This window comes from Salvelinus alpinus, chromosome 27 (genome assembly GCF_045679555.1).
Source record: "Salvelinus alpinus chromosome 27, SLU_Salpinus.1, whole genome shotgun sequence".
NCBI lineage: Eukaryota > Metazoa > Chordata > Actinopteri > Salmoniformes > Salmonidae > Salvelinus > Salvelinus alpinus.
Genome location: NC_092112.1, coordinates 36,885,612 through 36,903,062, shown reverse-complemented (window position 1 = coordinate 36,903,062; position 17,451 = coordinate 36,885,612).

Here is a 17,451-nt window from a genome sequence, read left to right as displayed (position 1 = left end):
TCAACCACTCAACAAATTTCTTGTAAACAAACTATAGTTTTGGCAAGTCTGTTAGGACATTTAATTTGTGCAAGACACAAGTAATTTTTCCTACAATTGTTTACAGACAGATTACTTCACTTATAATTCACTGTATCACAATTCCAGTGGGTCAGAAGTTTACATACACTAAATTCACTGTGCCTTTAAACAACTTGGAAAATTCCAGAAAATGATGTCATGGCATTAGAAGCTTCGGATAGGCTAATTGACATCATTTGAGTCAATTGGAGGTGTACATGTGGATGTATTTCAAGGCCTACCTTCAATATCAGTGCCTCTGCTTGACATCATGGGAAAATCAAAAGAAATCAGCCAAGACCTCAGACAAAAAATTGTAGACCTCCACAAGTCTGGTTCATCCTTTGGAGCAATTTCCAAACGCCTGAAGGTACCATGTTTATCTGTACAAACAACAGTACACGAGTATAAACACCATGGGGCCATGCAGCCGTCATACCGCTCAGGAAGGAGACGCGTTCTGTCTCCTAGAGATGAAAGTACTTTGGTGCGAAAAGTGCAAATCAATCCATGAACAACAGCAAAGGACCTTGTGAAGATGTTGGAGGAAACAGGTACAAAAGTATCTCTATCCACAGTAAAACAAGTCCTATATCGACATATACTGAAAGGCCGCTCAGCAAGGAAGAAGCCACTGCTCCAAAACCGCCATAAAAAAGCCAGACTACGGTTTGCAACTGCACATGGGGACAAAGATCATACTTTTTGGAGAAATGTCCTCTGGTCTGATAAAACAAAAATAGAACTGTTTGGCCAAAATGACCATTGTTATGTTTGGAGGAAAAGGGGGGAGGCTTGCAAGCCAAAGAACACCTCCCAACCGTGATTCACGGGGGTGGCAGCATCATGTTGTGGGGGTGCTTTGCTGCAGGAGGGACTGGTGCACTTTACAAAATAGATGCCATCATGAGGATGGAAAATTATGTGGATATATTGAAGCAACATCTCAAGACATCAGTCAGGAAGTTAAAGCTTGGTCGCAAATGGGTCTTCCAAATGGACAATGACCCCAAGCACACTTCCAAAGTTGTGGCAACATGGCTTAAGGACAACAAAGTCAAGGTATTGGAGTGGCCATCACAAAGCCCTGACCTCAATGCTATAGAATATCTGTGGGCAAAAAAGTCACCCTACTTATTGTAGGAAGTTAGCTAAACCACAGGATGGTTGAGCTAATGTAGGCTAATGCGATTAGCATGAGTTTGTAAGCAATAAGAAAATTTCCCAGGACATAGACATATCTGATATTGGCAGAAAGCTTAAATTCTTGATAATCTAACTGCATTGTCTAATTTACAGTAGCTATTACAGTGAAAGAATACCATGCTATTGTTTGAGGAGAGTGCACAATTTTGAACATGAAAAGTTATTAATATATACATTTGGCACATTTGGGCAGTCTTGATACAACATTTTGAACAGAAATGCAATGGTTCATTGGATCAGTCTAACACTTTGCACATACACTGATGCCATCTAGTGGCCAAAATCTAAATTGCACCTGGGCTGGAATAATACATTATGGCCTTTCTCTTGCATTTCAAATATTGTGATACAAAAAAAATACAAAACAACGGTTGGTTTTTTCTTCGTATTATCTTTTACTAGATCTATTGTCTTATATTCTACTACATTCCTTTCACATTTCCATCCATTTCAAAGTGTTTCCTTTCAAATGGTACCAAGAATATGCATATCCTTGCTTCAGGGCCTGAGCTACAGGCAGTTAGATTTGGGTATGATATTTTAGGTGAAAATTTGAAAAAAAGGGGTTAATCCTTTAGAGGTTTTAAACATTTTAAAGGCAATGCTACCAAATACTAATTGAGTGTATGTAAACTTCTGACCCACTGGGAATGTGATGAAAGAAATAAAATCTGAAATAAATCATTCTCTCTACTATTATTCTGACATTTCACATTCTTAAAATAAAGTGGTGATCCTAACTGACCTAAAACAGGGAATGTTCACTAGGATTAAATGTCAGGAATTGTGAAAAACTGAGTTTAAATAAATTTGGCTAAGGTGTATGTAAACTTCCGACTTCAACTGTATATTGCTGGTTGTATAATGCAACAAAATAGGAAAAACACCAAGGGGGATGAATACTTTTGCAATTTTTTAAATTTTGTAATTCCAAAAGGGTTCACATATTTTTTTTTGCCACTGTATGTTTACATTGCCAACAAAAGTGAAATAGATAATAAACAAAAGTGAAATAAACAATACAAAAATGAACAGTAAACATTCCAAAAGAATAAAGACATTTCAAATGTCATTATGTGCAAAATTGGAAAATAAATAAACATAAATATGGGTGTTTGTTCTTCACTGGATGCCTTTATCTTTTAACTTGTATTTCACCCAGTAGATATGGGAGTTTATCAAAACTGGGTTTGTTTTCAAATTCTTTGTGGGTCTGTTTAATCTGAGGGAAACGTCTCTCTTATATGGTCATACCTTTGGCACGAGGTTAGGAAGTGCAGCTCAGTTTCCACCTAGTTTTGTGGGCAGTGTGCACATAGCCTGTCTTTTCTTGAGAGCCAGGTCCTTCTCAATAGCAAGGCTATGCTCACTGAGTCTGTACATAGTCAAAACTTTTTTAAAGTTTGGGTCAGTCACAGTGGTCAGGTATTCTGCCACTGTGTACTCTCTGTTTAGGGCCAAATAGCATTCTAGTTTGCTCCGTTTTTTTGTTAATTCTTTCCAATGTGTCAAGTAATTATCTTTTTGTTTTCTCATGATTTGGTTTGGTCTAATTGTGTTGCTGTCCTGAGGCTCTGTGGGGTCTGTTTGTGTTTGTGAACAGAGCCCCAGGACCAGCTTGCTTAGGGGACTCTTCTCCAAGTTCATCTCTCTGTAGGTGATGGCTTTCTTAGGGAAGGTTTGGGAATCGATTCCTTTTAGATGGTTGTAGAATTTAACGGCTCTTTCTGGATTTTGATCATTAGCGGGTATCGGCCTAATTCTGCTCTGCATGCATTATTTGGTGTTTTATGTTGTACACAGAGGATATTTTTGCAGAATTCTGCATGCAGTCTCAATTTGGTGTTTGTCCCATTTTGTGAATTCTTGGTTGGTGCCTCTCTCTCTCCCTCCCTCCCTCTTTTTCTCTCTCTAACTTAACTGATGTTCCCCTCTGTAGCCTGTGTATTCTGGTAGTTTGCTGTAAAACACAGAGCTTGACCGTAGTGTTGCTTTATTCATGAAGTTCAATAAGGAGCCCTTTGAAGTTGATGAATTATTAAACACAACACTTTTTGAATCATCTTTCACTTTGGTAAATACTTCCTGTAGTCAGTCGCCATGGTAATAAACTAAGTAGTTAGTGCCTAATGATGTCTTGAAGGATGGAAGAGTATGAGGGGGATATAGTGGACCAGGTCCTTCAGTCTCATACTAAATGCATTACTATGGGAGAAGACACAGTCGGCTATCAGACCTGGGTTCAAGTACTTTTAGAAATCTTTCAAGTACTTTTCGTGTTTGCTTTGATCTCCCTGGATTGCCATATGGGAGGGGTTTGCAGTTTTTTGACTCTTCTATTAGTCCATTGCACCATGCAAGCTCAATCAAGAACTGTAATGGTCGTCGGATGAAGATGAAGAATCGGACCAAAGCGCAGCGTGGTAAGTGTTCATGTTTTTTAAATTAAAACTGAACACTAAATAACAAAACAACAAAGAGAATGAACGAAACCGAAACAGTCCTGTCAGGTGCAGAAAAGACAAAACAGAAAATAACTACCCACAAAGCATCAGTGGGGAAAAGCTACCTAAGTATGATTCTCAATCAGAGACAACGATAGACAGCTGCCTCTGATTGAGAACCACACCCGGCCAAACACAAAGAAATACAAAACATAGAAAATGAACATAGAATGCCCACCCAAATCACACCCTGACCAAACCAAAATAGACACATAAAAAGCTCTCTACGGTCAGGGCGTGACAAGAACAATAGTACTTAAACCCAGTGTGTGAACAAATGATAATAGATGACAATACTCATTAGTGATGACAGGCTGTATTCGCCCTAATCTAATTACAGTATTTTTCTCTCTCTCAATTTTCAATTTCAATTTGCTTTATTGGCATGACGTAACAATGTACACTACCGTTCAAAAGTTTGGGGTCACTTAGAAATGTCCTTGTTTTTGAAAGAAAAGCACATTTTTTTTGTCCATTAAAATAACATCAAATTGATCAGAAATACAGTGTAGACATTGTTAATGTTGTAAATGACTATTGTACCTGGAAATGACTGATTTTTAAAGGAATATCTACATAGGTGTACAGAGGCCCATTCTCAGCAACCATCACTCCTGTATTCCAATGGCACGTTGTGTTAGCTAATCCAAGTTTTAACATTTTAAAAGGCTAATTGATCATTAGAAAACCCTTTTGCAATTATGTTAGCACAGCTGAACACTGTTGTGCTAATTAAAGAAGCAATAAAACTGGCCTAACTTTGGACTAGTTGAGTATCTGGAGCATCAGCATTTGTGGATTCGATTACAGGCTCAAAATGGCCAGAAACAAAGACTTTTCTTCTGAAACTCGTCAGTCTTTATTGTTCTGAGAAATTAAGGCTATTCCATGTGAGAAATTGCCAAGAAAGAGGAGTGGGAGGCCCCGGTGCAAAACAGAGCAAGAGAACAAGTACATTAGACAAGTACATTAGAGTGTTTAGTTTGAGAAACAGACGCTTCACAAGTCCTCAACTGGCAGCTTAATTAAATAGTACCCGCAACACACCAGTCTCAACGTCAACAGTGAAGAGGCGACTCTGGGATGCTGGCATTCTAGGCAGAGTTGCAAAGTAAAAGCCATATCTCAGACTGGCCAATAAAAAGAAAAGATTAAGATGGGCAAAACACAGCCACTGGACAGAGGACGATTGGAAAAAAGTGTTATGGACAGAGAAATCTAAGTTTGAGGTGTTCGGATCACAAAGAAGAACATTTGTGAGACGCAGGAAAAAAAATGTAATATGCTGGAGGAGTGCTTGACGCCATCTGTCAAGCATGGTGGAGGCAATGTGATGATCTGGGAGTGCTTTGGTGGTGGTAAAGTGGGAGAATTATACAGGGTAAAAGGAATCTTGAAAAAGAAAGGCTATCACTCCATTTTGCAATGCCATGCCATACCCTGTGGACGGCGCTTAATTGGAGCCAATTTCCTCCTACAACAGGACAATGACCCAAAGCACAGCTCCAAACTATGCAAGAACTATTTAGGGAAGAAACAGTCAGCTGGTATCCTGTCTATAATGGAGTGGCCAGCACAGTCACCAGATCTCAACCCTATTGAGCTGTTGTGGGAGCAGCTTGACCGTATGGTACGTAAGAATTATCCATCAAGCCAATCCAACTTGTGGGAGGTTATTCAGGAAGCATGGGGTGAAATCTCTTCAGATTACCTCAACCAATTTACAACTAGAATGCGAAAGGTCTGCAAGGCTGCAATTGCTGCAAATGGAGGATTCTTTGACGAAAGCAAAGTCTGAAGAGAACAATTATTATTTCAATTAAATATGATTATATATAACCTTGTCAACGTCTTGACTATATTTCCTATTCACTTTGCAACTAATTTCATGTATGTTTTCATGGAAAACAAGGACATTTCTAAGTGACCCCAAACTTTTGAAAAGTAGTGTACATCTTGCCAAAGCTTACTTTGGAGATTTACAATATTAACATAATTAAAATAATTATAATCAATAATAATCTCTCTGTCTCTCCCTTTCTCTCGCTCGACGCTGAACTTTGTCATGACTGTTTGATTGTTGGGTATTTAACCTACCATCAGATATGCTTGCAGGATGATATCTTATCTGACACCTGAAAACCTTGTTCTAGCTCAGCTGATTTCGGATGGTAGTAGGGGATTATTGTGTCATTACTTGACCCTTCTGTGGAACAACACAATCAGAAGAGGGTGTTTGGCTACTACTTTGTTTCTGATCACAGAACATCAGTTCTTCGTGACACATCCTTTCTCATCAGTAATATGGAACCATTTGATCAATCAATCAATCACATGTCATTCTAAAGCCCTTTTTACACCAGCAGATTTCATAAAGTGCTTTATGCGGAAACCAAGCGTAAAACCTCAAACAGCAAGCAATGGAGACGTCGAAGCATGATGGCTAGGAAAAATTCCCTAGAAAGGCAGGAACCTAGGAAGAAACCTAGAGAGGATCCAGGCTCTGAGGGGTGGCCAGTCCTCTTCTGGCTGTGCCGGTGGAGATTATAAGAGCACATAGCCATTAAGGTTAGATCGTTCTTCAAGATGTTCAAACGATAATTCCATAACACACATCAGACTTCGTTCTTATCCATTTTTCCTAGATCAGCAGTAACACCAAGAACACTCTTTCCAAGGGTTCTTTCCTACGATGTTTGATTTCCAAGGGCATTCATCACCGCGTCTGCTTGATGTCGTGACATTGGGGAGTAGGGCATGGATCCTGCAGTGGGATAAATAGATAAATAAAGCAGTGATCTGCCTGTGAGCGATGTGATGGTGATGTGATTGGTCTAACTGGCTGATAAAAAAGCATTTGGTCTCATCAGAGAGAGATGAAGTGAGGTGTTTAAACAACCGCGGGCTCCGTTAATTGCAACTACTTGAATCAACCCGGCGACGGTAAGGTGCTTTGAGCAAGCAGAACAAGTCAATGTGACACAGGAAACAGCTCGGGCAGGTATGAGTGTGTGTGTGTGCCTGTGTGCGTGTGCGTGCGTGCGAGTGTTAGAACAAAGAGACCAGCTATCTAACAGGAGCGCCTTAAGAACAGAACAATTTCACAGAACAACATGATCTATGATTAGATAGTCACTAACACCCGCCAGGCGAGTAAAGGTTTTGTTCTCCATAGAATTCAACTGGGACACATGTGAAGGTTATGGACCTGCCAACGTATAACGGTCACATATGTCTGCAATAGTGAGGAATCTTCAACCCTGATTTCTGACTCATAATGCAACAATACGTGAATGATGTGACTTATTGCCCATGTGACATTGAATGTGTTTATAGTAATACGAAAATGGTTGTTGGTTTGAATGACTGACATACACACGCACGCACACACACACACACACAGACACAGTCTGGAGTTTGAATGAACAGTCAGTCAAACAATACTGTCCTGACCTTGCTCGGTTGCCATGAGGCCAAACTTCCTGTGTGTGTGTGTGTGTGTGTGTGTGTGTGTGTGTGTGTGTGTGTGTGTGTGTGTGTGTGTGTGTGTATGTGTGTGTGTGTGTGTGTGTGTGTGTGTGTGTGTGTGTGTGTGTGTGTGTGTGTGTGTGTGTGTGTGTGTGTGTGTGTGTGTGTGTGTGTGTGTGTGTGTGTGTGTGTGTGTGTGTGTGTGTGTGTGTGTGTGTGTGTGTGTGTGTGTGTGTGTGGTGGGCGGCACAGGGAGGAACCGGGCACCATTGTCATGGTATCACTCTATTAATGCAGTGGAGGAAACACAGACAGGGAACTCATTCATCATCATATACAGAATGAAGACCACATACACTTCACTTCCAGAGAGAGAGAGAGAGTCTATTGTATGTGTGAGCGAGAGAGAGAACGGGGGAGAGAGAGAGACCCACAGAGAGACAGAAAGACAGAGAAAGCAGCATTTTCAGCACTAAGAAAAATGGAGGGAGGGAGGGAGGGGAGAGGAGATTCACTTGGCAGGGGAGGAGATGTTTCAACTGGTCTTTTTATCACCAGATTGCTTTCTTCCTCTTCTAGTGTTGTTGTGCTAAGTGATGTGACATCACACACTTCCACTGTTCTCACTTGAGCTCCAAAGAGCTTGTTGAAGCCTGTGTGTGTCTGTGCGTGTGCGCGTACGTTTGTGCGTGCGTCTGTTTTGGCTCTGTGTATGTGTGCGTGTGTTTGTGTGTTAAAGCCTGTGAGAGTTTCACACCATGCTCAGACTAAATTAGTAGAACCCAATAAAGTAGAGCAGTAGTCTCCAATGAATATGAAAATAAAATGAAATCAACTTTAGCTAAACTTGAATTAGGGAGATGCTCATTTTTGTCTGAGATCTCTGGTAATGTATGGTGAATGCAGTACATGGTTGTCGTCTTTACAGGGACGGTGGATCTGGTTGTGTGTCTTGTATGACTGAGAGAAAAACCATTCAGTCAAACCCTTATACGCTGTGAAGAAAACCAGAAAGTCACTGCCCCCTCAGCCTTGTAGTTTTTCAACTTTTGTATATATCTTTTTTATGGCCTTCAATGTGCAAAACGCAGTGATCTTAAGCGCAAAAAAAGCATCAAGTAGAAGTCATGTAATCCACAAACACAAATAGAATTCTATATATGTCTTAATAAATGACTGCGTTTTCATGAATTTGATGATCTAATGGTGAATCCTGTTAAAAACCGCAATGTCAGTGATACGGAAGTAAAATGGAAGTAGCCGTCACTTTAACAGCGAATTAAGGAGAGGCCTTTTTTTTTTACTGTGTTGTATTCTACTGTATAAAAATGTATGCTGCCGGAAGGTTTCTGACGATGCAGCAGCAGTGTGTCTGTGTGTGCTCTGGCTGTATGTGTGTGTGTGTGTTCTGCTCTGTCTGTATGTGTGTGTGTGTGTGTGTGTGTGTTCTGCTCTGTCTGTATGTGTGTGTGTGTGTTATGCTCTGGCTGTGTGTCATGTATGACAGGCCTCTGCAGGACGGGAACACACTCCATCGCGTGACCTTCGCAAGTGCTAATTCGGTTGCCATGGCAGCACGGCGTGACGCTTTTGACAGCTCTGATTTGCCCTTGATAGAAGCAGAGCCACAGGGGGAGATATCACACATGGAGACGTACAGGGCATATGTACTGTATATGCACACACACACACACACCGATACACACACTCCTACTATTCGGTCAAACACGTACGCACGCACGCTTGCACGTACGTACGCACGCACGCACGCACGCACGCACGCACGCACGCACGCACGCACACACACACACACACACACACACACACACACACACACACACAAACTGTGTGCGCAGATTGATTAATTCAGTAGGTGTGAGGACCCCTGCTGGTACATACTGTTAGGAGAAGCAGAATGAAAATAGGAAAAGAGAGCTGGTTATGAGTCTCCCCTTTTATCCTTCCTTCCTCCCTTTTTCCATCCCTTGTCATATCAACTTGTAATGTCATCCTAGGGTTCAGGGTTCAAGGAGAGGTGGGGTGACGTCAAAAGGGGAAACAGGAGAGAAAAACACTGGTGACTCTATCTAGCAGATAGCGGTGAATCACTACCAGATACGGTATCTCCGTAAACTGCAGGACATTATGGATAGCTGTGGAGGTAGAGAGGCTGGATATCCTGCAACACTAATACAATGTCCTGACTTCCTCCAGATCTGGACTATCTTTTATCTCTGTCTGCGCCGGCAGAGAGGCGTGCGGAGAGACTGGAGACCAAGTGTGTATCTTGTTGACGTTGATAAAGCAGTGTGGGGTGTTTTCTACTGCGTGTGTGTGTGTTTGAGAGAGATTTTCTTGGGGGGGGGATGTTTTGAGGATGGGGGATGTTTTGAGGATGGGGGGAGAGTGTTTAGGGAAATGAGGGTGGGATATATACAGTACCAGTCAAAAGTTTGGACACACCTACTCATTCAAGGGTTTTTCTTTATTTTTTACTATTTTCTACATTGTAGAATAATAGTGAAGACATCAAAACTATAAAATAACACACATGGAATCATGTAGTAACCAAAAAAGTGTTAAACAAATCAAAACATATTTTATATTTGAGATTCTTCAAGGTAGCCACCATTTGCCTTGATGACAGCTTGAAACACTCTTGGCATTCTCTCAACCAGCTTCACCTGGAATGCTTTTCCGACAGTCTTGAAGGAGTTCTCACATATGCTGAGTACTTGTTGGCTGCTTTACCTTCCTTTTCCTTCCTGCAGTCTAACTCAATTGGGTGATTGTCAGGTGATTGTGGAGACCAGGTCATCTGATGCAGCACTCCATCACTCTCCTTCTTGGTCAAATAGCCCTTACACAGCCTGGAGGTGTGTTGGGTCATTGTCCTGTTGAAAAACAAATGATAGTCCCACTAAGCGCAAACCAGATGGGATGGCGTATCGCTGCGCCAAGCTGTGGTAGTCATGCTGGTTAAGTGTGCCTTGAATTCTAAATAAATCACAGACAGTACATTAGCAAAGCACCCCCACACCATCACACCTCCTCCTCCATACATCACGGTGGGAACCACACATGTGGAGATCACCTACTCTGCGTCTCACAAAAAACACAGCGGTTGGAACCAAAAATCTAAAAGTTGGACTCATCAGACCAAAGGCAGATTTTCACCAGTCTAATGTCCATTGCTCATGTTTCTTGGCACAAGCAAGTCTCTTCTTATTATTGGTGTCCTTTAGTAGTGGTTTCTTTGCAGCAATTCAACCATGAAGGCCTGATTTACGCAGTCTCCTCTGAACTGTTGATGTTGAGATGTGTCTGTTAGTCTGTTACTTGAACTCTGTGAAGCGTTTATTTGTGCTGCAATTTCTGAAGCTGGTAACTCTAATGAACGTATCCTTTGCAGCAGAGGTTACACTCTTTCTTGTGGCGGTCCTCATGAGAGTCAGTTTCATCCGAGCATTGGTGCGGCTGGCTTCTGGGTTAAGTGGGCATTGTGTCAAGAAGCAGTGTGGCTTGGTTGGGTTGTGTTTCAGAGGACCCATGGCTCTTAAAATGTTCTGCATTGACTGACCTTCATGTCTTACAGTAATGATGGACTGTCGTTTCTCTTTGCTCATTTGAGCTGTTCTTGCCATATTATGGACTTGGTCTTTTACCAAATAACGGCCATCTTCTGTACACCAACCTTACCTTGTCAACGCAATAAGAAGGAAAGAAATTCCACATATGAACTTTTCATAAGGCACACCTGTTAATTGAAATGCATTCCAGGCACCTACCTCTTGAAGCTGGTTGAGAGAATGCCAAGAGTGTGTACAGCTGTCAAACGGTGGCTACTTTGAAGAATTTCAAAGTATAAAATATATCACACTTTTTTGGTTACTCCATGATTCCATATGTGTTATTTCATAGTTTTGATGTCTTCAGTATTATTCTATAATGTAGAAAGGATTCTCAAAGGATTCTTGGACCCAGTGGACCTCTGAGACGAAAGGGGTTCAGGGGAATTTATGGAACCCACCTCGGTTTTCAATCCATCAAAGCATATTGCATGATCTGTTTGATTTTAACCTCTGATATTTGGCAGGCGTGTTAAGGAATCGCTGTGGTGCCATAAGGCTTGATTCCCGCCATGGCTGCTTGTAGCTATATTTCTACCTTAGCTCCAGGTGGACATTGTTGCAGTCCCCTATCCTAACCTCCGTGACTATGATTATGAGCCCGACAACAAAGATGACAGTGTTATTCCCACAAACTAGCTACTCTGTAGCCCATGTCAGCTCATTGTTTTGCTTTCTCAACAGTGCACACTTGAATAGCCAATTTTCACCAATTACTGTTTTAATCCAGGCCAATTGATGGCTGGTTGTGTCTGATGCTCTGAGGGCGTGAGGAGGCCATGGTGAATTGATGACCTGACTATCACTTTGCCCCCCCCCCCTGCCTCCCTCTGCTCTCCTAATTGCCATAATGAGAGGATTACTGCAGAGAGTAACAAGCCTCTCTGTCACTCCTGGCCCAGCTCGGCACACACACAGACGCGCGCACACACACTCTCCCAAACCGCCACCGTCGCACAGTGAAGGAGGACACCCTTGATAAGCTAGACTGGAGGAGAAGCCCTCTCGCTCTGACAAGACACAATTAACCCACACTGACTAGAAGCTGCACGCTATCTCTTAAGTACGGCACTCCTTTCGCTGTTTCCTCTGTTTCGTTTCTTTCTGTCTCCCTTTCTCTCTGGCTTGTAGTCTGTTTCTTTCTCTTTTTCTCTCTAGTTCTGTTCCTCTCTCTCTCCCCCCTCTCTCTTTCGCCACCCCTCCCTCTCTCCCTCCCTCTCTCTCTCCCTCTGTATGTCTCTTTCTTTTTATTTCATCTCTCTCTCTCTGCTCCTGCCCTCTCATTATCTGTGCTGCGGTACAGTCAGCTTGGTCACTAGAAATAGACTTAGCTTTTGGACGTTTGACAAGGTCCTGAGAACGTCGATATGCGCCTTCCTCGGCACTCGCACAAAATGAAATGGCACCAACTAGTGATGCCCGGAGCCAAAGCGCGCTGTTTAGACCACCGTGCTATGGCAGTGCTCAATGCTTTAGCCATGAGAATACTTGATGGTATGACGTCGGTTGGTTTGCAGAGCCTTCCCCAAACCATTGCCTTAACCTTAACCACCTTTTGAGTTGTTTCTGTTTTAACCCTGTAACCACACGGAATGAAGGCGTCAAAAATAGATGCTCATGTGGGCCTCCCGAGTGGCGCAGCAGTCTAAGACCCTGCAGTGCTAGCTGTGCCACTAGAGATTCTGGGTTCGAGTCCAGGCTCTGTCGTAGCCGGCCGCGACCGGGAGACCCATGGGGCGGCGCACAATTGGCTCAGCGTCGTCCGGGTTAGGGGAGGATTTGGCCGGCAGGGATGTCCTTGACCCATCACGCACTAGCGGGCCCGGGCGCAGTGCACGCTGACACGGTCGACAGGTGTACGGTGTTTCCTCTGACACATTGGTGCGCCTGGCTTCCGGGTTAAGTGGGAATTGTGTCAAGAAGCAGTGCGGCTTGGTTGGGTTGTGTTTCGGAGGATGCAAGGCTCTCGACCTTTGCCACCCCCCCCCCCCCGAATCCGTCCGGGAGTTGCAGCGAAGAGACAAGACAGTAACTACAAATTGGGGAGAAAAAGGGGTAAAAAAAAAACACAATACAAAAAAATAAAATCGATGTTCATCCATAATATGTTGAATTTCGAAGAGAAACTATGAAATCGTGTTGAGTACAGTAGCCCGAGGCTGTTCACCTGCAGCTGATGTCGACAGGCTTTAATCATTACCTGGGGCTGATTAAACTTTCTGGTTAAAATTCACTGCTCTTTGTTCTCCTTGGCCAAGCCCCAAATGGAACCCTATCCCCTATATAGTACAGTACTTCTGGCCAGAGCCGTGTGTTTTACAGGCCATCTGGGTGAGAAGATGGAGAACAGAGGAGGAGAGTGGAAACCTAAGGCCTATTCTTTAATTAGAAACAACAGACTGTAAATATCTCAATTTGTTTTGATGTCTGTTCTTTTCCATGTTGAGTTCTTTCTACAAACACGGAAAGGTAACCTGCGAGCTCTGTCTGGCCTATATGCCTACCCTAAACTACCCTAATAGTGGCTGTATACTTGGGGGAAAAACTCTGTCTCACCATTTGTTTTTCTGTCCGTTCAAGTCAGTGTGAGTATTCTTAACAGGCATGCAAAGACAACCCAAAGCTCTATCTCGTTTCATTGCCCTTCCCTTACTGTCTAAAGTCTTCAGATTCAAAACTAGTTCTCACTCTTGTAAAAAAAAAAATAATAATGATTCTCTCTCCTAAATATCAGCACCTATTTTTCTGTCCGTTCAATTTCACATGAAGGCACCCTGAGCCATGTCTGTCCTTAAAGCTGAGATCCGCAATAAGGAGAAATACTGCCAGTTGGCACTCCAGGCACATTTGTTATTGTTTTTGTTTTGTTTATTCAACGGCGGAGAGGAGCTCCAGCATCAAGGTAATACAAATTGTCACGCATACAGTACATCTGCTGTTCTATTGCACATGCAATGATGGGCAATAGGTGTTCATTGTTTGATATAAGATATTTGTTACAGATTCCAACTTTAATAGGCCTATATTGACTATTGAGGCTGACAGTAGTTTTCACGCCAAAGGTAAACACTATCGCTCAACACACTTAAAATTACAATAAACCATCTCACTGAGTGACAAGTTCAAGCCAGTACTATACCTTTCCATGCTCTCTCCCTCCCTCCCCTTTTCCATCCCTCTCTCCCCCTTTCCATCCCTCTCTCTCTCTCTCTCTCCCTCCCTCTCTCCCTTGCTCTTTGTCTCCATGAGATTTTGTTATGCTCGTTAGCTGAACCGCTCAATCAACCCATTCTAATTAAAATGATACACACGCACACATACTGTACACACAGACACATGCATTAATTCACACGAGCCCACACACACACAGATTAGAGGGTGATGAAATCCTTATCTCAGGCATATTTCATAGCCTAGGTAAACAGGACCTAGTCTGTTGTAGACATTATGGGCCTATTGCAACGAACATTGGCCAGCGTACTAACACAAGGCATTCTCTTGTTAAACCATCAATCAGTGTTAAATTCACCGGCACAGCTGAACTCAATTGCAACCATCAATGCCCACTTGGCACAGACCTCAAGTCAACGTTTATTCCACATTAGTTCAACGTAATTTCATTGAAACAACATGGAAGCAACATTGATTCAACCAGTGGCCACTGATTTATCGCTCCTTAAAGTGGAAGTTATCTTTAGGTCCTGATTGCTGCCAATTTTTTGAAATAATATTTCACTCTGTGGTGGGTATTATCATTTGAACAAATTGATCATGCTTTTTTAGGAGACTAATGGCGGTAGATCTATTTGAAAATCGTTCTATACAACTGAAATGAAGTATTTCTTCGTTTACTGTGGCAAATTACTCAACACCTTGTATGAATGGAAAAATGTTCATTACAATTTGTCTTTCAAAAAAAAGTTGTCTTTAAAAAGTATGGTCATTTCTTATCAAGATCGGGGGAAATATCCCTGGACTGTCCAAATCAAGTCAATCGGGTTGTGTTAGGTCAATATAATCTATATTTTGTATCAGATGAAAATGCAGTCTAATAAAGTTATTTCAAATAGCACACATTATTTAGCCATTTAAGGTGAATGGTTGAATTAAATATACAGTAGGCCTACCACTTCTATATCCCTGTACTAATAAGTATTATTTTATTAATCAGCCTTGATTTCTGATACTCCTGATAGGTTGATATTTCATTGGGGGTGGGAGTAGAGAACATAGATGCAGCTGTCTAGTACCATAATCAGTTGACACGGTAACAGCGAGAGATCAACTGATATGCTTGTTAATTCTCGTAGGCAACAAGGCAACAAGGCTGGTGACTAAATGGCATTGAAACCAAGTGTGGGTTCGAGTTAGTCAGTTTTTGTTTCTTTGTTTAGTCTGGAGGTTGACACCATGGGGGATGGTTTTACAGCCAACCTCAACATATTACCGGACGGAGTGTGTATGAGTGTAAGGGGTGCGTAACTGGTGGCAGGGAAGTCAGAAGCAGGAGAGCAGAACTAGATAATAGCCGGAGCAGTTTAATTGCAAAACCAATGGCATAAAGAATAACAAAACATGGGTACAAAACCCATCGTGCACCAGGAAACATGTGCACAAGCACTTACAACAAACAATTCCACACAAAGACATGGGGGGAACAGAGGGTTAAATACACAACAATTAATGAGGGAAATGAAAACCAGGTGTGTAGGAAAACAAGACAAAACAAATGGAAAATAAAAAGTGGATCGACGATGGCTAGAAGACCGGTGACGCCGACCACCGAACGCCGAACGCCCCCCGAACAAGGAGAGGAACCGACTTCGGTGGAAGTCGCGACTCCAGCAGCGCGCCGACACCAGCCTCGGGGATGACCCGGAGGGCGAGGTGCAGGGCGATCCGGACGGAGACGGTGGAACTCCCGCAGCATTGAAGGGTCCAACACATCCTCCACCGGAACCCAGCATCTCTCCTCCGGACCGTACCCCTCCCAGTCCATGAGATACTGAAGGCCCCTCGCGCGACGCCTCGAATCCAGTATGGATCGAACGGAGTACGCCGGGGCCCCCTCGATGTCCAGAGGTTGGCGGAGCCACCACCGGCCTGAGGAGAGACGCATGGAACGAGGGGTTAATACGGTAATCGGAGGAAGCTGTAACCTGTAACTCACCTCGTTCAGTCTCCTCAGGACTTTAAATGGCCCCACAAACCGCGGACCCAGCTTCCGGCAGGGCAGGCGGAGGGTCAGGTTAAGGGTCGAGAGCCAGACCCGGTCCGGGGCCTCACTGCGGTGACGGTCTGCGCTGGCTTTCTGGCGCAGCACGGCACGCTGAAGGTGAACATGAGCGGCATCCCATGTCTCCTCCGCGCGCCGGAACCAGTCGTCCACTGCAGGAGCCTCGATCTGACTCTGATGCCAAGGAGCCAGAACCGGCTGATACCCCAGTACGCACTGGAAGGGGGAGAGGTTAGTGGAGGAGTGGCAGAGCGAGTTCTGGGCCATCTCTGCCCAGGGCACAAACGCCGCCCACTCCCCCGGTCGGTCCTGGCAATAAGACCTCAGAAATCTACCCACATCCTGGTTAACTCTCTCCACCTGCTCGTTACTCTTGGGGTGAAAACCCGTTCCATGAATGCCCTCCAGACCCTCGAAGTGAACTGGGGACCCCGATCAGACACTATGTCCTCAGGCACCCCGTAGTGCCGGAAGACATGTGTAAACACGACAGCATGTCATCAATATACACAGCAGACGTAACGTACAGGGGAAGGGCGAGATGAATCCCACTGGGACCGGATGAAGGGGAGGCGAGTAGTGGAGGCCCTGGTTGTGCTGGTGGAGGTGCTGGAGGAACTCCCTGTCTCTCCCAGTGGTCCATGGTTTGGACGACGCGGTCCATGGCAACGCCGAGATGGTGGATCATCACCGCTTGCTCCTGGACGCGCTCCTCGACCCCTATACCAGGGGCACCTGCTCCTGCTGACTCCATATTGTTGGTGTGGAATTCTGTAAGGGGTGCGTAACTGGTGGCAGGGAAGTCAGACGCAGGAGAGCAGAACTAGGTAATAACAAGAGCAGTTTAATTGCAAAACCAACGGCATAAAGAATAACAAAACATGGGTACAAAACCCGTCGCGCACCAGTAAACATGTGCACAAGCACGTACAACAAACAATTCCACACAAAGACATGAGGGGAACAGAGGGTTAAATACACAACAATTAATGAGGGAAATGAAAACCAGGTGTGTAGGAAAACAAGACAAAACACATGGAAAATGAAAAGTGGATCGACGATGGCTAAAAGACCGATGACGCCGACCGCCGAACGCCGCCCGAACAAGGAGAGGAACCGACTTCAGTGGAAGTCGTGACAATGAGGAGTGTTTTAAGAATCCAGCGGTAACCTCCAGGAGCGCGTTAAGTTCTAACTAACATTTAGTCACCAGCCTTGTTGCCTTGTTGCCTGAAAGAAACTAGTCTTTTGAGACACAAGGGGGGTCCAGATAGTATTCCGGTATAGACACAACTCTCACTAGGGAGTGAGTCTACTCCTCCACTTTGGGCTTGTTCCAATATTTCTA